This window comes from Manacus candei, unplaced genomic scaffold, assembly GCF_025592945.1.
Source record: "Manacus candei isolate 608988 ecotype Guabito, Panama unplaced genomic scaffold, ASM2559294v1 h1tg000047l, whole genome shotgun sequence".
NCBI lineage: Eukaryota > Metazoa > Chordata > Aves > Passeriformes > Pipridae > Manacus > Manacus candei.
Window position 1 is genome coordinate 1,625,538 of NW_026138095.1, and position 23,089 is coordinate 1,648,626.

At 51.5% G+C, this 23,089-nt stretch overlaps 1 long non-coding RNA gene across 1 annotated transcript; it reads left to right on the forward strand.

Moving 5' to 3' along the window:
- The first annotated feature begins 807 nt into the window (after positions 1-807).
- LOC127475708 (uncharacterized) lies at positions 808-22,605 on the forward strand. Its single transcript, XR_007906300.1, has 4 exons — positions 808-956; positions 17,770-17,924; positions 18,805-18,958; positions 21,343-22,605. It is a non-coding gene; the product is annotated as an uncharacterized LOC127475708 (long non-coding RNA).
- The last annotated feature ends 484 nt before the right edge of the window (positions 22,606-23,089 follow it).

The window sequence follows — 23,089 nt, forward strand, 5'->3', positions numbered from 1 at the left end:
ATTAATCCACTCAGGTGTCACTGAAGGATTGTCTAAGCATGTTGAGTTACCTCCTGGAACAACACTGTGTCAGTATTTACAGCAGGCAGTGTAATTTCAGGTTTCCTAATCAAGTCTTTGGAAAGAAAACAGACAATTCATGCCATTCTCTAAGTGCTACCTCTCCTTAACCTTTCAGCCTGGCTTCCAGATCCAGGAGAAAAGGCAGTGGAAGAGATGAGCTGCTCCCCTGGGGAGTGGCTTCTTCATCAATGCTAATGAGTGGTGCAATGCTAATCCTGGTGCTACCTCAGGCAGTAATTATCATTACTGTTATATTGGTAAGGAGGGGGGAAAAAAAAACCCAAATGATTTTTAGAGCTGCCCCAATCACCTGGATAAAATTGGGAACGCTCCCTGAGCGATCAGGAACAGACTGAGACTGGAAACCAGTTGCCTTGATGCCTTGCTCTAACCACCAGACGACCCACCCTGTATGAGCAAACGGAATAAAATTTGAAAGAAAACAAAAATCTGACTTGAAAAATGTGTTCCGCGTAGAACCAGAATGTTCAGCGGAGAAAAAAAGGATGCAGTCCAAAGTTTTACTTCCAGGCAAACATTTCAAAATGGACTTATAATGTACCCTTTCATTTAGATTTTATATGAAGGTTTTACTTGAACTTGTAATGAAGATGGAAAAATCCGAGGTTGCCATGGCTACTGGCACTTTGCCTAATACACTCAAATCTTTTTCCCCTAATAAAATAGATTTCATAAACCCCCCCCCCCTAAAAAGGGAAGAGTTAAAGACCCCATAAACAAATGTAGGATGAAGAATATTATTCCATGTAAAGAAGGTTCTGACCATCATGGACAGGTAATTATGTTGATTCTTTTTTTCTCCTCACCAATTAGGCCCCCAAACCCCGAAGTCCAAGGTGGTTCTCCTGCTAATGACCAGGACAATGCCAGAGGTAAGAAAATGGAGTGGTGGGGTGCTTGGTTCTCTTCTTGGGATGGAAATGCATCTGCCTTGTCCTGCAGGAGGAAACTTGGTTGGTTTGGGTGTCCTTGCAGTCTGCAGCTCCATCCCAGCCGGGATGGACCCTCTTGGGTGGGCATTGCCCTTGCTCTGGGATCTGCTCAGCTCTCAGCCAGCAACATTTGGGATAGCTCCAGGTGCCCGGGGCTGTGCAGGAGTTGTGCTGCTGGGATGATGCATTTTTGTCCTAAACTGAGGACTGGACTCGAGGTTTGGTTTGGTCATGTGTGTGGCTCTGTGGTCTGGGCCTGGGCTGGGAGATGAGCTGCTCTGAGTCCTGGTGAACACCCGGGAATGAGATGGTCTGGGGGGTCCCTTCTGAGCCAAACCATTCCCTGAGGATTCCATGAGGACAATGATATCACAGGCAGAAGGAAGCTTGGAAGGGGAGCAGCAGCAACTTGTAGCCATCTCCTCCTGACAATTTGCAGCTCCCTGGCTGAGCCAGGAGGCTTGAATCTGGAAATGCTGCTCTTTGGCTTTGGTTGCTTCTTCTTCTTGATGTCCCTGTTTGTTGTTGGTGGGAGCAGGGAAGGCTCTGGCCATTCCCTTGTCCTGTGCAGGTGGTATCTTGTTTCTCTGAGGAATTTGGGTCAGACTGGGGCTTTTGTAGCTTTTGTCCTTGCAGTTCCCCTGGAGATCCTGGTGGGAGCTGAGCTGATCCATGCAGGAAGGAGGAGAGGTTGGGCTTTGAGGTCTTCTCAGAGGAGACTGAAATGCTGGGGATGGATGGACAGTGTGTGCACCCAGAGATCACAAGGGCTGGCTCACAAATGGTTATGACATTCCTGTGGGAAGGAGACAGCACAGGCTGTGGAGGTGAATGAGGAACCCCTTGGAATTGTCCTGGTCCTGTCCCTGAGAGAGAGGGAGGGAACTGCTGATGTTCTTGTTCCCCTCAGGCTTTCGGGGGATCCTTTTAATGCAACAGCTCTTGGCTTTTCCAACTGGTGGCCGTCTGCCAGCCCCATTTATTTCCAACATGTGGTTCTGATTTGAAAATGTCCAGATCTTGAAAACTTTAATCTTCTCACACCTAGGGATTTTTTGTTTTGTTTTGTTTTTGTGGAAGGCTGAACCACGTGCAAGGGGATAATGGTTAAAAAGCAATACAGGCAGCTCAAAAAAAAAAAAAAAAGAAAAAAAGAAGAAAGAGAAACTAAAATAATTTAAAAAATATCCAGCTGGCACTTTTCTAGTCTCAGAGATGCAGCACGGAGATCATTTCATCATAATCACTGATGGAACTCCTTGAACTTAGTGATGAAAAAGATCCTATAGATCCCACCAGCTGAAAAAGAAACAAGAGTATTTGTAAGGCTGAGGCTGGTTGTGTTCCCATTAGTTCAAATCCAATCCAGTTCTGGTGTAAGACTGGAAGGACTGGGTCCCCTCGCTGCCACAGGCTGGGCAGGGCAGTTTCCCTCCTCCCCCTGGGGTTTGGGAAGGTCACTCCATGTCCCCTGGCTCTGGCAGGGCAGTGCAGAGGAGCAGAGGTCACTCAGCCCAGGGAAAGGGGACGGGAAGGACTCGGACATGAATCACCGGGAGCACTTCAGAGGAGGTCCCTCCCCTCCCGTTGCAGGAGGAGCAGCTCGGGATGAGCCCTGCTCCTCACCCAGGGAGTCCCCAGGACGTTTTGCATTAGGAGCCTGTGATGGAAATCAACCCTGACAGATTTAAAACGTGCAAGGGGAAAAAGCGTTTTTACAGCAACCCACGGTGACCCCGCGGCTCCGAGGGGCTGCACACACCACAGCCTGCCCAGGACACTTGCTGCACAGGCAGGGGCTCTGCAGGCACATCTTTTGGGCTTATTTAGGGTCTAAACATGTGAGTAGAATTTTAGCTCTGCAGAAGCACTCGCCAGCTGCCAGTCTGCCCTGGAAGTGCCACTGCTGGCTGTGGCTGGAGCAGTGTCAGCAGCTCAGGCTGAGCTGACCAAGCCCCTCCACAGGCTTTGTGCTTGTTCTTCGTGTGCTGCTGTAGCTTCTGGTGCAAAGGCTGGGCAGGGCAGAGTTTAATTCACAGCCTGTCTGATAGATGGTGTTAACAACCACTGTGTGTTCACCACTCCACCATCCAGAAACATTCCTGGGGCTTTTGAGGAGCATGGCACTGTCCCACCACTGCCTGCTTGGTATTGAGGTGCTGAGAGGGGATAAATCAGAATTAGAGAGTGGGTTGGCTTGGAAGGGACCCTAAAGATCACCCAGTTCCACCCCCTGCCATGGGCAGGGACACCTTCCACCAGCCCAGGTTGCTCCAAGCCCTGTCCAACCTGGCCTTGGACACTTCCAGGGATGGGGCAGCCACAGCTTCTCTGGGCAACCTGTACCAGGGCCTCCCCACCCTCACAGGGGAGAATTTCTTCCTAATATCTCATCTAACCCTGCCCTCTGGCAGTGGGAAGCAGTTCCCCTTAAGGCTGAGGTGCTGTTGCACCTTTGGGGGTGGACACAGCAGCCAGTGTGGAGTCATGGAATCACAGAGCAGTTTGGGTTGGAAGAGTCACACAGCCCATACAGTCCAACCCTCCTGCAATGAACAGGGACATCTTCAGCTAGACCAGGTCACTCAGAGCCCCATCCAGTGTCTTCCTATCCATCTCCTGGGGACAGTGTCTGAGCAGGAATGGGGGTGGGAGAAAAGTGCCTTGTCAAGGCACTTTTCTCCCACCCATATGGGCTGGGGCTGCTGCCTCGCCCTCCTGCCCATCCACTGTGGCTCTGCTCAGAGCAGAGGGGCTTTCAAATGTCTCCCTGTGCACTAAGAGTTAAGGGGACTGAGCAGCTCTGAAGATAAGAAACAGATGATAAAGGTTAGAGGAGGGATCGGTTTCCACCCTGCAGCCTGTAAATGCAGAGTAATTAGAATGCAGCCTCCAGTCCAGGAAAATGCAAAGAAAGAAACAGCAAAAAGAATCCCCCTTTCCTCCCCGGGAAAGAAGCTGAAGAGCCCCAAAGGCCTGAGAGTGTGGAATAACTCAGCTTTGCTACTCAGGGCTGGAAAATGCCCATCAGCCAAGGGCTGCTCCCGCAGGGCTGCACTGGGAGGTGACTGTGGGATTTACCAGCACACTTTGGGATTTACCCTGTTCCAGGTGGGCCTGGTGGCAGCTGATCCCCAGTGGAGTCAGAGCCAGCCCCTCGTGGTGCTGCTCTGCACAGCAGCACAGGGACAGGGGCCCAACAAACCCGCTGGGGTTTGGTGGGAGGTTTTAGGGCACCGAAGGAAGGAGTCTGGCCCAGCTCACCAGGGTCACTGCCATGGAAAAGGGAAGCACTTCCGCATGTGCAGGGCCAGGAGATGGATTTCCATGAGCCTCGTGTGTCCCTTCCAGCCTGGGATGTTCCAGGATTCCCTGAGCTGGGCAGGTTTGTTGCTGCTCACACCCACACAGGGACCTGCCGGGCTCTTGTCTTCCGAAGGCACGTCCCTAAAACTTTTGCTGACCTGGTACCTATGGGGCTTTCTCTTTTTTGCAGAAATGGTCTAAATGCTGTTATTTCTGGGCCTTTAACGCCACCTACCCTTAACCATTCCCCAGGAAAGGAGGGTCCCTCTCTGGTGACTCCTCGGATCAGCTGGGTGCGGATGTCTGACCAACAGCGAGTTTCATTTTCATTCGTTTGTTTTCATTTTCTTTCAAGCTTTATTTTTCTCTCCTCTGCAGTTCATTAGCATCTTCCCTTTCCTTGCTTGCTTTTTCCCCCCTTGCTTTCTTCTGGAACCCAGAAGTATTTCACTGTGGCCTGCCAAATGATTTCTATCTCAGTGAAAAAGAACTTGCTATTTCCTGAAAACCTACCACTGTTTTCTCTCTCTCTCTCTCTCTCTCTCTCTCTCTTTCTCTTCCCCCCCACTCTCTAATACATTCTAAGCATTGAAACAAATCCAGGTAACTTGATAAGAAGTTAATGAAAAGAAATGAATTCTGGTTTGCAAAGGTGTACTGGGGAGAAGGGCAGCAGTGCTTGGGAGGGAAGGAGGGAATTGTCTCTGCCCAAAGGAGGTTGCAAAGGACATCTGGCTTGAAAATCCCCCGGTGCCAAATTTTGCAGGGGAGAAATGGCAAAAGAAGAGGTTCTGTAGTTTTCCACTTGTGTGGTGGTTTTTTTGTTACTTTAGACATTGTTTGTGAGAAAGCTCTGGGGTGCCACGGTTGGGCCAACACAGTTCCCTGTGGTTTCAGTGCCGGCTGTTGGTGCTGGGGGTGGGGGGCTCCTGATGAACCCTGACCTTCCCTGGAGCTCTGAACAGCCATCCCACCCACCTGCCCACCCTTCCCCCGGCCCACCCCACCCCAGCACCCCCTGATATCCCAGGGAGAGCCGTGTCCATGGCTAACCCCAATGAAAACCCCAGTTTAACCACTGTTCTGTGGGCACTGGGGAGCTGAGTCCCCCCAGGAGCTGGGGATGCAACACCAACCCTCCTCCGGCTGCTTCTCCTACAGCAAAGTGTCTCCAGTGGGGTGGAGATGTCACCACTTCCAGGGACGCTCATCCAAGCTTTCCTAGTTCCTTTTCCACGACGTTGTTTTATGAACTGCACCGGAGCACGGTGGGCAGAAAGAAATCCAGATATTCCCTTAACGAGCCGATTCTTTTATTGGGCTGATTTTCAGCTGCATTTCACCTTTCAGCGCACGGGAAGTTTGGCTTTTGGGAAGTTTATTTCTTTCTGGTGCCTTCATTTCCGAGGGCTCTGCTGTTCTCCAGGGTCGGTTTCTGTTTGCTTTGGGACTGGGAGAGCTGAGCCTTTGAACCGAGCGCTCGTGGGATTAGGAGCTCTGTTTGTTAGCTGGGTTTCTGTGTTGCATAACTCACAAATATCATCCAGCATATTCAAGAAAATGGATGATCTTTGGGTTTTTTGTCGCCCCCTCCCCCTCTTTAGCCCTCCCCATCTTCCCTCTGATTTTTTATGGTCCGTGATTGGAAGCAAAAGGTCTAAAAGAGGGAGGAAATCAAGCCCGTCAATAAATGCTAAAAATATTTAGTGTGGCAGCCTCTGTATTTTCTTTTTTGTGAAACACTGATTAATATTCAGTGGTTGAAGGTTAATACCCCATTCATTTTATTCCCTTTACATCCTCTGCACAGCAGTCGCTGCTCCAATTTCGACTTCTAATTCATGCAAATCTGGTTCCAATCAGGATATTAGTAACTCACTGCATAAGCAGGAGGGGAGTCAAAAAAAAAAAAAAAGAAGAAGAAATCACACAATTGTTAAACTTATCTTTCAGTGCAAGCCCAACACAGACACAGACGCCCCAAATGCACGAGGCTGCTGTAATGACAGGGTGTTTATTGTGCATTTCTCGCCTTTAAAATACAGGGGGAACATCCATGTAGGAGTTTTTGGCAGGCTGAACCACAAGTTTGTGTTTTGATCCAGCAGTGAAAGTCTCTGGCCTGGGTTGCAGAGGAGATGGATGATAATAACAGCTCATGCTGAGATGCAGTCAGGGACAGGGTGATCTGAGCTCAGGTGGGGTTATCAAGCCCAGCTTGGTGCATGAAACACGGGGTGCATGAATAATGCAGGAAAAGTTAGGTTTGTTTCTTCTCTCCTCTCTCTTTTTTTTTGTTTACATGAGAGTGCAAAGGCCTTCCCAGCAGTGCAGGGGCTGTTCCCAGCCCCTGGAATTGTGTGTGGGTGCCCTGCCTGGGTGTGCTCTGGGCTCCTCAGCTGCAGATCTCCATGCTGGAATGGGAACTCCCTGCCTGTACCTGTCCACTTGTGAGCACTTCCAATGTCCTTGAGCACCTCTCCAAAGCGGGAGTGGGGAGAGGAGGGTGGTTATGATTTGATTTGGATGGGAAGAGATGTTTTATCAGGAGGGTGACAGACACTGGCACAGGCTGCCCAGAGAAGCTGTGGCTACCCCATCCTGGAAGTGTCCAAGGCCAGGTTGGGCAGGGCTTGGAACAACCAGGTCTAGTGGAAGGTGTCCCTGCCCAGGGTGGGCTGGATTAGATGATTTTTTGATGGTTCCTTCCAACCCCAACCATCCCATGGCAGGAAGAGGTGACCAGCACAGGTCTGGTTTCCCCCGCGCGCTGTCCGAGCGGGCACTCCTGGGTGTGATGGTCCCCTCAGCCTCCCCCAGGAGCAGCTGTGCTCCCTTCCTCCGGGTGATGTTCCCACAGCATCCTCCTCAAAGGCAGAAGCGTTTTCCCCCTCCTCAGCTCACCAGTGGCTGTGACCAGCGTGGCTCCAGCGCGGCCCCGCGTGCGCTGTCTCGCCAAAATGCAAAACTGCACCACAGTGCACAACTGGGCTGTGTTTTTCCGACCAGGGAACAGCGTTGGGGCCCTTTCATCACCTCGCTTTTGCACTTCTTTTAAAAATGATTTAAATTGGAGGCAATAGTGTTGAACCTCTGACACTCAGACGAGACTCTGAATCACACGCTCGAGCTGCATCCATTTTCTGTAACCGCTTTGCTTTGCAGCTCTTGTGGTTTGGTCTATTTTTTCCCCTAAGCATTTGTTCTTTCCACTCTGTTTGCTATTTGTGCCATCTCTGGTGAGATTTCCTTTAATTTTTTTGCCTCAGCATAGGAGAGAGTGCTGGTGACCACTGAGGGCTCATTTCCCAATCCTGCTCCTGGTGCACTCCAAATCCCAAGGCTTCCTTCCAGCCCTTCTTGAGCAGCAGCACTGAGAACATGCTGGACCCTCATCCCCACGTCCGTGGCCGAGGGGAACACAGAGCAGAGGAAAGTCAAATTCTAGATTGCTCAGCAGAAAGGAGAAACCAGCTTGGAAGCCCCTGTGGAAAGGGGCCAGGCAATAATCCCACGGCAGCGAGAGCGGCCCTCGGACTGGGATGCAGCAGGAGCTGCTCGCACCCACTCAGCCTCCAGCTGCTGCATTTGCAGCCCTGAGCTTGACCCAGAGGAATGAAAATACTTGTGGGCAGCAAAAATAGCCGGTGCTGAAAACCTGTGTCTGCCAGGGGTGGGAATTGCCGGGAGTTCCTCGGTGGCTGCGGCCACTCCTCACAACCTGTGGCATAAATAAGAGCTGGTTGCTCAACGTGCCACGGCCAGGCTGCTCCTGCTGCCACAGCCCAGGGGCTCTGAGGATGCTGGGGAGGGGCTCAGCCAGAAACAGGCTTTTTTTTTAGGGGAAAAAAAGGTGCATTGTGCATTTTTCCATTGCATTGATGCAGTGTGTGGGGTGTTGGAGAAGTCTCTCACCCCAAAGGTTGATGGGATTTCTATTCCCTCCCTTTGGACCCTTTTGTGGTGCCAAGGTAGGAGTGGGATCATGTGGAGCTGTGGGGGTTGCTGTGTTTGTGGCCTCTTCACAAAGCAGGAGGTTGCCCTGTGGGTGTGTGAACGTGCCAAACTTTATATCAGCTGGCAAGATCCACTTAAACCATGTAACCTGGAACCCTGAAGGAAAATGTTGTGCAAACCTCCTGCCCTGGCAGAGGGGAAGGCAGTGCTGGCACAGGGAGCACCAGGCTCCCAGAGGGTCCTCCTGTGGGAAGAACAAACGGGCTGGTCCCCTGGCTTCAGGCACGACACACTTGGGAGAGCTGGGAAGAAAGAGCTGCCAAAGGTTGCTGAGGGGGTGCAGAGGATGCTTTTGTGTTTGGAGAGCTCATCCTGGAGAGTCTGAGTGGGGCTGATGCTCCAGCCTGGCTGTCGTGGGGGTCCCGGGAGCCAGGGGTGGACACTGGCCATGGGCCAGCAACCAGTGCAGGGACACTCAGCACATGCAGTGTGGCCATTCCTGGGGTTTATTCCCCTGGAGCAGGGGTTTGGATAGCTGTAGGTTGCTGTTGGGGTTTTTTTAGCAGCTCTAGGGGAGCCTGTTGCTGTTGGTGCAGAGCTGGTGATGCCTCACCAGTGTTTGGGTCGGCACAGCCCAGTGCCAGTTAACTGGGTGGTCTGGGACGTGTCCCAGCCTCATCTCATCCCGTCTCCTGCACCAGGAGGGGAGGGAGGAGGGATGGGGACTCGTGCCCTGAGCATGCAGCAGCTGGGGTTGCTGCCAGCACTGCCTTGCTTAGCACAAAGGAATGAGCCTGGCTTTGGTCTGACTGTCTCTGGGATCCTTTGGTGGATGGTGCTGGGGAGGTGTGGGATGGCAGGGCCACACCAGTGTGGTGCCTGGCTCACCCCTGCCCAAGCTGCACAGCCCAGCAGCAGCACTGGCCAACAACAAGGTCCCAGCAGCTGCTGGTGCCTCTGCACTGTCTCAATCCTTTATTTTTTGGTGCTTCCAGGGCCAGCTCCTGGAGCCCATGTGGAAAAGCTTGAGCAGCCATTCTAACCTTTGGGCTGCAGTAATTAGCCTCACATGGCACCTGATCTGCAACATGTGGCCCAGGCCATTACTCTGCTTTAGCTGCTTGTTGGACCCTAATCTCTGTTTGATTTCAAGGTGAGACCCATTCCAGTTTCCCAAGGTTTCTCCAGTGACTGCCGGGGTGCTGCCCCCTCCACGCTGCCTGTGTCCCTCAGCCCAGCCCGTGCTCAGGAGGAGGAAGGAGGCAGAGCTCACCTGCTGAACCCCCTCCTCCAGGTATTGTCCCTGTCCCCATCCCATGATGCTGTGGGAAAGCGAGGTGACATTGGGATATATTCCAGCCTTACTGATCTGAGCTGTCCCTGGGCTCAGTTAGGAGCAGGTGAGTCCTGCTCCCCTCGAGAGGAAGGTTTTTATCCTCCTGGCTCGCTCCTGGGTGAGTGCATTATAAATGACCCACTTGTTGTTCCAGATGGTTGGAGCTTTCCCTTGTCAGCCTCGCAGTTGGTTTCCCTTCTGCCCTAATTGAGACCAGAAATCCAATTAGACCATAATCCTGTCCTTTTTGAAGTCCCTGGCTGCAGCATCACATCATCTGAGAGGGTGGGTGTTGTGCTGGTGATGGGTGGTGAAACCCTTCCCCGGCGCAGACGATGAAATGCGTCTTTAGGATCCATCCATCGCCATTCCCGTCAGGAACCGGCACGTGCTGGGCTGGGCTGTTCCTGAGGGGGACAGCAGATGTTCTCAGCAGGGCTGGGGTGTGCCCAGCCTGCCCTGCCCGGGCTCAGGCCCAGCCCCTGTGCTAGAAGGGGCTCGGGTTTGTTTGCACAGATGCGCTGGGTGAGGGGAGGGGGGTGGGTGTTTCAGAGAGGCCCTTTAGGCACAATCCCCCAAAGGTGCTTGTTTGTAAGAGGCTTTTCCTTGATTCAGGGGGCTTGGGGGCTGGAGAATTGCTGTGGCTGACTCTGGTGTGATTCTTGTGGTGCCAGCCTGAGGAGCTGGGCACGGCTCTGTGGCTCAGCACAGGGCCAGGCGAGTGGTGCTGGCAATAGTTGTCTCCTTAAAATATGGCAGTGCCCTGGAAATCACTCTCCTTTCAGTGCATTCAGCATATGTGTATGCTCTATATATTTTTAATGTGAATGTGTGTAGTGTGTGTATGTACACACATATTTATATTTATGCACACACCTGAGTTTGCGTGTGTTTGGCTTTGAGGAATTTACGTAGGTAAATGGAGGATAATGATGCAGTTAATGCTCATGGGTCAGGCTCAAGGCTTGCAGGGTCAGTGGTTTCTGAGCTGAGAGACATCAGTGATGACCCCTGAGCAGTGAAGAGGCTCCTGAAGCTCCGAGCTGGCCCATCACATGTGGTTGGTGCTGCAGAACCAAATTGCTGCCAAGGAATCACATCAAACCCCATCCCTTGGCTTCCAGTTGGTGGTTTGTGCATCTGTTGCCTCAGAGTAGAATCCCAGGATCATTAAGGGTTGGAAAAGACCTCTAAGATCACCCAGTGCAGCTGTTAACAGTAGACAAACTGCTTTGGGCTTGGTATTAACCCTGAGCTTGAACTGGGGCTCTGGGCGTGTTCCACGGAGCCTTCCAGGAGCTCAGGCAGCTCAGATCAGCTGCATTTCCCTCTCTCCTTCTATCTCTACAGAAAAACAGGAAACAGCACCAAATTAGCTCTGCTGCTGAGCCTCCCAAAAGCCACAACATGGCAACTGGAGGCACCACATTGGCTTTTTCCTGCCCTGCAGCAGCAGAGCGTTGGGCCAGCAACTGGATTTGGTGTCTCAGCCTGATGTTGTGGAGGAAAGCGAGGAGGGGAAAAAATTAAGGGAGAGGTTTTAAGCTCAGGGCCTCCCATTGGATTGTTATTATCCTTTTCCCATCCTGGAAAAAGAATCAAAAATAGCTCCAAACCTACTTTTCTGCAGGACTAAATTAGACTGAAGTGATGGCAGGGACAAAACTGTCCAGCTCGTGATGTTTTACGCCTCGTTGGGCAAGACAAAGTCATGTTGACTTTGAGAACTGAAGTGTTCTGGTGGGGCTGGGCTCCAGCCACAGCTCCAGAGGGTTCAGGGATGGGTTTCCACAGGGAGTGGAGCTGTGGCCATATCACACCTCCTGTGGCTTGGCACATCCCACGCAGTGACACGAGTGCTCCAACATCCCTGAAGTGCTTTTGGGTGGTTGTTGTGTGGCTCTGCCTTTGTCTGATTAAAGAAACCCAAGCAAACCTCAAAACCCAACGCAGCAAAATATGATAATTTGAGGTGGGACTGTTTCAGCCATTAATTTCAAGTGTGTTTTCTACATCAGCAGAGGAAAGGACATTCTTGTACCTGGGCCATCCGTGTTTGTGGGAATGATGGTGTGATGGTGTGAAGCCCAAATGGCTGAGGAATGAGATGAAGGAAGGGAGGAAGTCCAAATTTTCTGGGAATCTAGAAACTTGTGCAGAAGGAAAAGACGAAAAAATGGGTGACTAATTCTAGGAAGGTTTATGAAAGACAATTATATACAACATTCTAGAAACACAAAGCCACTCAGTGCTGGTTTAGGAAGGAACAATTTGCCCCAGAAGGGCAAGGAATTTTTAGGGAATAGGGATGAAGCCTCCCCAGCTGCACACACCTCCATTGCTGTGCTCCAACTCATCTCCAGAGTGAAGAGGGTCCTGTTCAAATGCAATTGGCCTTTTAAATTGTAAATTTAAAGTGATTTTTGGAAGGTAAAACATGGCAAACATAGAGGGATTAATCCTTTATTTTACCAAGAAGTTTTTTTCTCCCCACCGCACTTCAGTTTTTTCCCAGCCTGCTGATTCCTTCAGCCCTGATTCTCCAGTGGCAAAATTCCCCTTATGCCTGTGATTTGACCCATTATTTGACTTGTTTGCTCTTGGCTGTTGTGCAAATAAGCCTCTCTCCCAGTTGCCCTGTTTGGGGATGCCTTAGCTCAGAAGCTAACTCTGTATTGGTGATTTAAATATCACCTCAACGCTGCTATTTCTTGAAAGAAAAAAGGATTGCAGGCAGTGCAGGGGCAGGAGAAGTGTTTGTGCAGGGGATGGACCTCAGTGTGGTGCTGGTTTGGGCCAGATGAGGCTGATGCAGCTTTAGGCTCTGATGGGGACCTGCTGGTGAGGGTGGTCCCCAGTGCCAGCCCCTCTGCAGCGGGACCCTGAGCTCCCAGAGCAGGTGCCCCTGGATCCAGACAGGGACCAAACTCTGTCACCCAGGGCTGCCAACTTCTCCCACAGCTTTGGGCACAGTGACTGACACGGAGGGGAAGCCCTCAGGAGGACGAAATTCTTCTTTAGCGCCTGTCAATGAGCTTCTAATCCCTTCTCTCCCATAAAATCTCGGCTGCAGCTGCCCCTGTTTGTGCTTTTCCCTCCTCCCTGAGCATCTCTCTGTGTGGTTTGGGCCGAGCCCAGGCTGTGCCAGTGCCACACCTCTCAGCAGAGAACATGTAATTGCAAACTTGCTTTTTTCCCTTTTTTTTTTTTTTTCTTTCCCTTTTCCTCCCGTTTAACGTAAACCAAGCAGACACCCGTCACCGGCCTCAGCTCCGGCTCTGATGCAAACTTTTCCCACCTGGCCGGGCCGGACCTTCAAAAATATAAATAAATACGAAAAGAAAAGGGGTGGGGGGGGGGGAAAAAAAAAAGGGAGGCCGTCAGCGGGGATATTTTTGCAGCCATGACACAGAGGAGTGTGACACACGCTGGGCTCTCAGTGGGTGGGTGCAGGCTTGGTTCGTGTTGTTCTTGTCGCCAGGCCCAGCATTACGAGTGGCCCCGTTATTAGTGGTGTCTGATAGTGGCGTGTGACACAACCCCCCTGCTCCCATCCTGCCACGAGGGGCTGAGGGGGGGTGGAGGTGGTGGTGGGGAGGCTTTGGTGGGTGGGTGTCCAGCTGCAGCCCCGTGCTGACGGTGCAGGGGTGGTTTTTTTGCCGCGGAGCATCGTTGGGATGGGGGGGCTCCAAATGAGGGGCGTTTCGTTGCCTTGCTCGTACCTGTTTTGCTCAGGCTTGTCCATCTGAGCTGGCATTGCTGCAATTCCATCTTTCCATGTCCATCTGAGGGGTCCTGGCCCTCAGGTGGTGGTTCTGGAGGCGGAGGGAGCAGGGACCACACGTGTGTGGGAGCCGGGGAGGTGGGATGGAGGTGGCAGGGGCCGATGCCGGCCAAGGTCTGACAGGCTCGTGCATGAACTCGGGGTTTTATAGCCCTATAAAAGGCAGCTGACAGCAGAGGTTCTGATTTTGGAGGCTCCAGCTGAGCTGGGAGGAGTCAGCCCTGTCTCCCGGCGCCGGAGCCGCGTCTGCCGGTGCTGAGCCGTGACGTTGGGATGGGAGAGCCAGGCTGGATATTCCCAGTGTGCCAGAGGGCAGGAGCCAGGCCCTCACCACGGCCACTGCCACGGCCCTGCCAGCAGCTCTGGGTTGCTGCTTCCCTGGCTCTCCCCTTGGACACGGGGCAGGGTGGGGAAGGGACTGTGAGCACCTCGCTCTGCAGGGAGGGCACATCTCCGCTTCACCTCCTCTCTGCCATCTCCCCTCCATCATCTCCCCTCCTTCTCCCTTCCATCTCCCCTCCATCTCCCTTCCATCTCCCATCTCCCCTCCGTCTCCCCTCCGTCATCTCCCCTCCATCTCCCCTCCATCTCCCTTCCATCTCCCCTCCATCTCCCCTCCATCTCCCCTCCATCTCCCCTCCATCTCCCTTCCATCTCCCCTCCATCTCCCCTGCCCTGGCTGTGCTGCCAGGGCTGCAGGTCCCGGGGCTGGCAGGGAAGGCCGAGGCCAGCTGAGCTCCTGGCACACCCGCAGGGTGGGCAGAGCTGGTGCAAAGCTGACAGAAAGCAACAGGGCACAGTCTGGCCCACAGCTGGTTCCCTGCCGTGGCCTCTCACTCCTGGGTTTGCTTTGTCTTCCCTGACACTTCCCACCAAATCCACCCATTCATCCCAGTGCTGTTTTGGGACCTGAACACCTTCCTGGAGCCAGGCCAGGTGATTTGACCCAGGTCCCTTCTCGTGTTCAGCACTTGCTCATGGGTGGCTGCCCCCATCTCTGGAGGCCTTGGAGGGACTGGAAGGTCGGGCTGCAGGAAAAACACCCTGAGATCTCCTTGCTTTGAACCCTTGGAGATTTCAAATCAGGGCAGGGGCAGGGCTGGGGCTGCACCATCTATTCCCAGTTACACTTGGGACCATCACAGGAAGTTTGCTGGGGTGAAAGGTTTGATGTTGGACTCAGGGATGCTCCACCTTAGCCAGACTTAGTTACCAGCTCAGAAACCAGGGAAGTGTCCTCCTCATCCCAAAGCAAAGCAAAGGCAGTAAGGAGAAGATACAGACTTGGAAAAAACCTTTTAAAGAAGTTTATGTAAAAAAGGAGAAATTAACCCCTAGGAAATAAATGTTCGACTTGATGGGTTTGAAAACCGGAGGAAATTTGTCTTTTGAACCAATTCTATAGGAAAGATGGGGAAACTTACTGTCAAACCTTGGGATGTGGGATGTGCTGCCTCACTGCCTGTTACCTGTGGGGCAGCTCGGAGTCTCCAGCTCTGGCTGGATGCTGTGCCACCGGAAACCAGGGAAAGGAAGGGAAAAGCAAAGCCCTGAACTCTCCCTTTCTCCCACTCAGGCTGCTCAGGAATGGCCCTGATCCCCCACCACGACCAATGGATCCTGGCTCTTTTTTTATGGAGACTCCCCACCGAGGTAGACGCCAGTTAAAAGGTTACTGCCCAGCTGTGAAATATGTAGACAGGGTAACAGCTCGATGGCGGGGTGACCTCATATCTCATATTTATTGACTAAATGTGGCTTGAACTAGTCACCACTAGTAAAATAAACCACAACCCCGAGTAGTGCAGGAATATTCCATGGCAGACAGACTCCTAGTTCCTTGTCACACTCTTTCTTTCACTTGAAATTAAAAAAAAAAAAAAAAAAAAAGAGGCAAAAGCTTGTTACTAATCTCGTTTCTTTTACAAGGCAGGTCCTGCAGAAACCCTTTCAGTGCAGGTTTGCTTTTTCCTGTGAGGAGAGCTGGGAATCTCTCAGCGTTTGCTCTGATAGAGAGGAAAGAATGAACCCTCTGAATTATTTTTTTGACAATATTCATCTCAAGAAGAAGCTTGATTGGACTGGGACAGACATGTTAGGCTTTAACAGAGAGATCTGGGGTCAGGAGGCTTTTCTGTGACTCCTTTGTCCAGGTCACACTTGTCCTTTCAGGGCTGAGAAATAGCCATAAAAAATCAGGAGACTGCCTTTGGTCCTGTCTGCCTGCAGAATTGATGTGATACAGTTAAAGTGATTAGTTTTTTACTTTTGTGGTGAATTAAACCCATTCAGCACCAGAGATGTTTTCCTGAGCATCTCCAGCTCACCCACCTGAAGGCAGGCACAGTCCCCAGCAGGGATGGGAGACTTAAGAAAAGCCTGCCTTCAGCTCTAGGTGATATCTGCCTAGATCCTTACGTGGTGACACACTCAAAATCTGTGTCAAATGCTGCAAGATTGGCTTTGGTAGCCCCGTACCAGGTACAAGATTCAAGGATTGGGACAGGCTGCCCAGGGCAGCAGTGGAATCAACATCCCTGGAGGGATTTAAGAGGTGTGTAGATGTGGCACTTGGGGATATGGTTTAGTGGTGGTCCTGGCAGTGCTGGATCACCTGGCAGTGCTGGGTGCTTGGACTTGATCTTAAAGGTTTTTCCAGCTGAAATGGTTTGGTTTTCCAGCTTTGCTGTTGGGACAGTGGTCGTGCACCCTCAGCACAAAGAAATGGGAGAAAACTGTAACTGGAACACTTGGGAGTAGCGAGGAGAGTTTGTGACTCTGGTGCTGTTCAGCCAGGAAGGAGAAATTCAGTTTGTCCCACCCCTGGCACCCCCATTTCTCTGGGTCTCTCTGTCCTGACTCAGCACATGCCCTTTGCTCCAGCCCTGGCTGTGCTGAGCCAGCCTGGGCACACACAGCATCACCCTCTCCAGTCCCCCAAAATCACTGGCCAAGGGACCCATTGCTCAATGCCTCGTCACCCAAACACCTGGGGGGTGTTGTAAACTGTCTGTGGTGGGGTTTATTAGCTCAGGGCAGTCTGGGGGCCGGGGCTGGTGGGTTCCCAGTGCCCTGGAGGGTCTGGGCTGGCCGAGTCGCGGGCGTTGCTGTAACCACTGCCCGGCGTCACCTCCGTGGGCAAACCCGTGAGGCAGAGTTTCCCTTTGGAGATTTACATGCACGTGGAGCGGGAGTGTTGGAAAAAGGAGGAACTTGGCACGGGGATGGGATACAGATGTTGCAGCTGTGAGCCCCGGGCTGGGAACAGGCTCGGAGCTGAGCAGCTCCGCGTGGCTGCACGGGCGGGTCGTGGTGCAGAAATCCCCTCCCTTGCCCACCAATTTCTCAGCTAAACTCATTAAAGAGACTCAGAATTCCCAGCTGGAATGAGAATGGTTATTTGGAGGTTCCTGGGGACATGCAGAGGTGGTAGCCAGGCTGGTCAAAAGTCTCCTTGGTCACGTCACCTGGGATCTTATGCTAATTGTTATCGCGGTTAATTTTTTTCCAAACTAAAGTATAGATGGATAATGAGGGGCAGAAAAAGGGGAGGGAACGGCCTTGTTAATGCTCTGTAGAGATAATGATCCCTGCTTCTGGCTGGGGGGAACTTTGCCAACAACAGGAACATCTTTCCCTGCTGAGATGACACCCATTGTTCCCTGGAAAACTGGATTGTGGGACTGAGGTGTTCTCTTTCCTCTTTTTTTGTGTTTCCTGCTGTCTGTGCTAATATTTTGATAGGTGACCCAGGTTTGCAGACGTGGTTGTTGGGGTGGTTTTGTGCTGTTTGATTCCATCTGTGCCCTGGTTGTCCCAGTTTTTCAGCACCACAGCAGCCACCCCTGGGCTGGGGCAGCCAACAAGCACAGTTTGGGGCCGAAGCCATCGGGTTTCCTGGTTTCCACCTGAGCTCATAAATCACCCCAGAGCTGGATTAAAGCTTAGCTTGGATTCACTGGCAGCTCTGCTGTTTTCACTGAACCTTGCAGTGATTTGGATGGGAGCTGAAGATTTATGCATATTTGCAGAGCCCACGGTTCCAGGTCACAGCTTGGACTGAGGCATTACCAGGGAATCATTGCTTCCCCCGGCGTCTTTGGTGGCCTCAGCTGAAGCAAGAGGTTGCTTGGAAAATGCATCCAGTGCTTATCTCCCCTCTGAGCCTCCTTCTGAGTAGTGAGAGACTCGAGAAAAACAAGCCCAAAAATGCTGGTATCAACATTGCTCGGGAAAAATGGGATCTGTCCTTGTTCTTAACTTGGACAATGTCAGATGGAACAATGCTGGGGAGGGCACATGGGCAGATCATGAGGAGAAAACAAAAAGTGGGCTGAATACAGGTTTTATTTTACTTTTCTGATCTCAAGACATGCAAACAGGAGTCATAGAAACCCCAGCTCTGCGTCCCTGACTGGGCTGAGATGATACCAGTGCTTGGAGCGGGGTGATATCCCCCAAAACCTCCTGTCCCAGGGCAATCCCTCCCTCAGGAAAGATGACTTGGGTCACCAGCTGGTTTCAGGTGAGACACCTCAGCCCTGGCTCCCTCGTGCCAGCCCCCAAACACATCCCTGCACAGCCACACATGTTCCCTCACCCCCTGATCCCCATCCCCAAACCTGCTCTGGAGGAACTGGGGCTGTAACAATGTGGCAGTAAAAAATAATGAAATGCCATCATAAAAAAAGATGTGGAAAAGCCATTATTTATTTATACCTTGGGAACTAGGAATAATACACCTGTTTCGTGGGGATGGCTGGCACAAAGCTGGCATTGCATAGTGGTACTTAATAATTTCTTACCACACTTTATAGGCTCTTTCCTGCAATTAATGCTAAATAAAATCAACATTTCTCCAACTAGCGTTTCTGGCTCTCATTAACTCCCTTCTTGCCATTCACCATCTCTTTCTCAATATCTTTTCTGCTTTGTATTTCTCCTCTAAACGTTTCTTTGCTCTTCACTTCTCATAAGCTTTGATCTGTGGCAGCTTCAGAGGAGCTGCTCTCTCACTGAATCGACTGAGATTTGGTGCAGGACCATCCCAAACCATAGGGTTTGGCAGGGGCTGCTCCTCCAGGAGGTGGAACACAGGCACCCATCCAAGGTGCAGGATGAGCCCCAGAGCCCTGGCACGAGGATGGGAGGCAACACCCTCCCCTCAGGCTGATCCCACAGCTGGAAGGGCAGCAAAGCAGCTTGAACCACGAGAAAACCTCTGGAGGACCTGATGGGTGGCACAGGAGAGAAAGGCTGGAAGTTGAGCCTGTCATCCTCTCCAGTGAATTGGAAGTAAATGAGTGTGTGAAGGAAAATGGTGTTGATGGTGCTGGGAGGGGATTTCAGGACAAAACTGGTCCTGAGCTCTGCCCTGAATTAATTGTTTTTCTCTGTTTGTTTAGGAAGGAGAAACTTCAAAGTCTCACAAGGACTAAGAGCCTCTCCTGCTTTTGCCCTCACTCCTCAAAATTCCAGCTGATTTCCAGTGATGTGATTTCAACACTTTCCCTGGTGTGAGCCTGGGGGTTGGCACTGCCTGCAGCACCCCTGGCACAGGTAGGATGGAAATTCTCAGGAAATACAAATCTTCTGAAAGGTCTATTTTGGGCTTTTTACATTTTTGTATCAAAAATATCAGGCAGAAATATCTGATGCTGGAAATACCCCCAGTTCAGTTGATACTTTCTCTGTTACTTCACTTGATCAGGCCCCAAATAACACCTATTAATTCCCACCCCGAAAGGAAGAGGGAGAATTTTTGCTTCATTAATCCCTCCCTTCTGATTTTCAAATTGCAGATTTTCTGGCTTCAGTTTCTGTTCTTTTAAACAAACAAACAAACAAACAAGCCCAACAAAACTCCTGCGTTTTCACACAGGAAGATATTTTGGATGAAATACTCTCTGCCACTCCAAAAATCTCAAAATGCATGAATTTGTTCCTAACACCACTGAAATGACTTAATACATTTAATATTTATTTCAGTGGATAAAGTGAACTGGGAGAACAATAAAAAGGCAGGAATTTCCCTGTGCCAGTGAATCCCAGGAGAGAACCTGTCCTGGAGCCTGGAAGGCAGGAGGGGATCAGCTCAGGGATGTCACCAGAGCCCAACTCCAGCATCACCAGGGCACTCTGGGCTGGTGTGGGGAGCCCTCCCGAGCCTGTCAAGCCTCCCATCAGGAGGGTTTTCTCTTCTTTAATCAGGAGCAGTTGCACACACGGCTCAGATGGCAGCGTGGCTGTATCTGCCATCTCGCTCAGATGAGGGGAGGGTGGGGGGAAATGGGACCCACATGTTATCAGCTGGTGGATGAAACACAGGGAGGATTATTGGGCAGGAAAGAGGAGCTGTGCCTGCTGCCGAGACCCATCTCCTCCCAGCCCAGCCTCCCTCCTCTCCCTCTCCCCTCCTGCTCCAGCTCTGATGAAAAGCTCGGTGTCAGGGCTCCGGGATTTATGGGGGTGCCGGCGCAGCGAGGCCTGGCATCAGAGAATTGGAGCCACGTGTTGCTCCTGCAGGATGATCTCTGGGCAGGTTTCTGGGGCTCAGCAGAGCAGTGAAATCCTGAAATCCCCCCTTGGCTCTGGGGCTGGCTCGGGTCTTCCCCCACTCCCTCGTCCCGGACCTGCCGGCGGCTCCTCCCGCCTGGCTCCCATCACCCAGCCCACGTGCCTGGCAGCACCTCCAGGGCTTCTCTGGGGCTCCTGGGTGCTCCTTTTGGGTGCTCCATCCATCAGCAGTGGCTCAGGAGCCCCATCCAGGCATCCCTGTGAGGGCAGATGAGCAGTGACTCCTTGACCCCGGGACGAGCCGTGCCAGGCTCACCCTGTGATCGAGCCCAGTGTTGGTCATTCCCATGCCAGCCCTTCCCCTTCCACTCAATGAAATGCTTTGTGTTTGTCCTGGCTGAGTTGTCTTTGAGAGTTTTTTCAGGCTCCAGCTCCAGTTGTTTGAAGATCAAACTGAACTGCCTGATTTTGGCATTACTATTTAGGAATTATCTTGCCTGGATCCCGCCCGAGTCTCTCCATCTCCAGCACGGGGCTGACACTAATTGCCCATTTGCAATGCATTTCCAGACACGTGGCTGGAAAGTGCTGCATGAAAAAAACAGGCATTGTTATTATGAAACCTTCAGGAACAAAATTAATAGATTCATATAACTCCATGGTCATTAAAACAAACCTTATGTGGATGGAAGAGACCAGAACTGCCCAAACCTTGAGCAAACCCAGATTTTCACAAGGAAGCACAAACTGGTTTTAATCAGCAGTGCCAAATAAGTTTTATTTTCTGAGGTTTCTTATTCCCCCACCTCCTTTCCAGTATTAGGAATTGCAGAGGAGCAAGTTGGCCTGAGGTGAAGAGGGGAACTTTGCCCATCTCCTGGTCTTATTATTTTAGAAAACTACAACAAAATGCTCTGCTTGGGCTGGTTGGTCTCAAGTTGCTTTCAGCTGCACAGGGGTCTCAGCCAGCCTTTCTGAGCGAGTTATCCTCTGTTTGGAGCACTATTTAATCAATAGGTTTGGGATAAATTGGTGAGAGAGGGTGGACCATCACCTCCTTGCCTTTATTGAAGTCAAGCAGCAGTTTCCATTTTGCCTCCCCAGAGCTCCTCTGTTGGTTTGGGAGGCAGGAATAGGGTTCTGTTGAGAGGGTGCTGAGGTTGCTCATCCTGAGCTGTCCCAGTGAGTCAGGAGCCTGGAGTGGTGGGGCTGTCACAGGGCAGGGAATGGGAACACCCTTGGAGGGAGCCCTGTGCTGTCACCTCCCTTCTGCCTGCACTGGGGATGTTCTTATGGCTTCTGAAGTGTCCTGGCTTTTGATGCCTTGATCCTAAAAAGGCCACATCCCTGCCTTTCACCAGCAGACTTTCATCAGGGTAACAATGTCTGTCTGTCTGTCTGTCTCTTTGCCTCTTTCCTCCGTCCAGACTTTAGGCTCTCCATGGACCTTGCCACCATGTGCCTGGGATGCTGGAATGTGGGGTCATCAAGTGATTACAGTGGTTGTCCCTGTGCAAAGCTGACCCAGCGCTGGTCACTCGGCACCACAGACCCTCCATTTTCACATATCCCAGAGGACTTCAGCATCCAGGGCAAACAAGCTGCTGCAGAAGGTCATGTTGGCATCTAATGCTTGACACGAAGCTTGTAAGTCACTGATGGTGGGATTCATCGAGGGGAAGGGAAAGGAAACCTCCCTTCTCACTTCATCCTGCTTTCCTCACGCCCAATCCAAGCTCATCTCCGGGGTGCAGAAGGTGGAAACTTCACCCCAAGGAGGAAAGGCTGGGAGAAAGTGTCCCAGCGATGAACACCCCTCCTGGTGAACCCCCAGTTTTTGGTCAAAGCTGTGCTCTCTGCTTGCAAGCTCATTTTTAAGGGCTAAATTTAGTGGCACCTCTTGCAATGACGCGCGCGGAGGAGGATTTTGGGATGTCACGTGGATCAGCCTCATTCCTGCGTGGGAAACTTCCAGGCTCTGCTACTTTCACTGTCTGGAACAAACGAGCACCTTCCTGCTGATGCCATCAGACCACGTGAGCAGCAGCCAGCCCTGGCCATGTGCCCGTTCAGGGGAGCTGGAGGAGAGCAAGGTTGTGTAACTCGCTGGCAGAGGTGTGTGTGTCTATTTGCAATCCATTGTGTCCTGCTCACGGGTTTAGCTCCAGATCAGGGATGGGATTTAGTCACCCACCTCTCTGTAACTACTTTGGTATGGAGATGTTTCATTATGTTTTGTCCTCAGCTAAGATTGGTCCATCCTTTTGTGTTTGTCACTGGCCGAGACTGGGCACAAAGATGTGCAGCGGTTTCAAGCAGCTGCCGGTTCCTGGTGTTGGTCAGATCTTCATGTTTTCAGCTCAGTTCCAAGTGCTAAAGTTGGTGATCTTGCATTCAGATCTAACCCAGCCTGAGTTCATAAAAATGGCACAGTCACTGCACTGCCAGCAAGTGCCTTCAAGAAGGAATGTCAGTGCTCTAAAACCTTCTGATGCTGCTTTTGTGCTGACAATGACTCATAAAAGCTGGAAACCTCCAGATTCTTTGGCCAGGTGGGATGTCCCACTGATGCTTTGAGGGTCTCACACTTGGGTGAGACTTTGAGTCCCATCAGCCCAAGGGATGAGTGGGTGGGTGGAGTCTCTTCAAGAGGGTCCATCCACTGTGGAAGATGGTCTTATGGAATCGTGGAATTGTTAAGGTTGGAAAAGACCTTTGGGATCATCAATTCCAGCTGTCAAATGTTTTTTTCCAACCATTAAATATTTTTAGCAACCTCACTTAACCCCTCTAACGCACATCAATTAAAACCTGAACATAACATACAACAACCAGGTAAGAGCATGAGCGAGACCCCAGTATCCTGATTTTTGGGGCAGTTTTATGGCCAGCTTTGGCAGCCTGTTTAGTGGTGCCCTGTGAAACGCTGAGGGCACCATAACAGCTCTCTGGGATTGTTTTTTTTAGGACATGAGGGTGACAAAGCCCCAGGATAACTGGATTTTCAGACTATGTTCCCATGGTCTCACCTGTAGATGTTTCTCCATGTGAAGTCATCATCAGTGCATCCCCAGAGACAATCCCTCGGGGCAGCTGGTGGCATCAGCCCCTTCTCCACTGCGTGTGTCACAAATCAAGTCCCCACAAGCCTCATCCAGCGTGACTCCAGCGTTA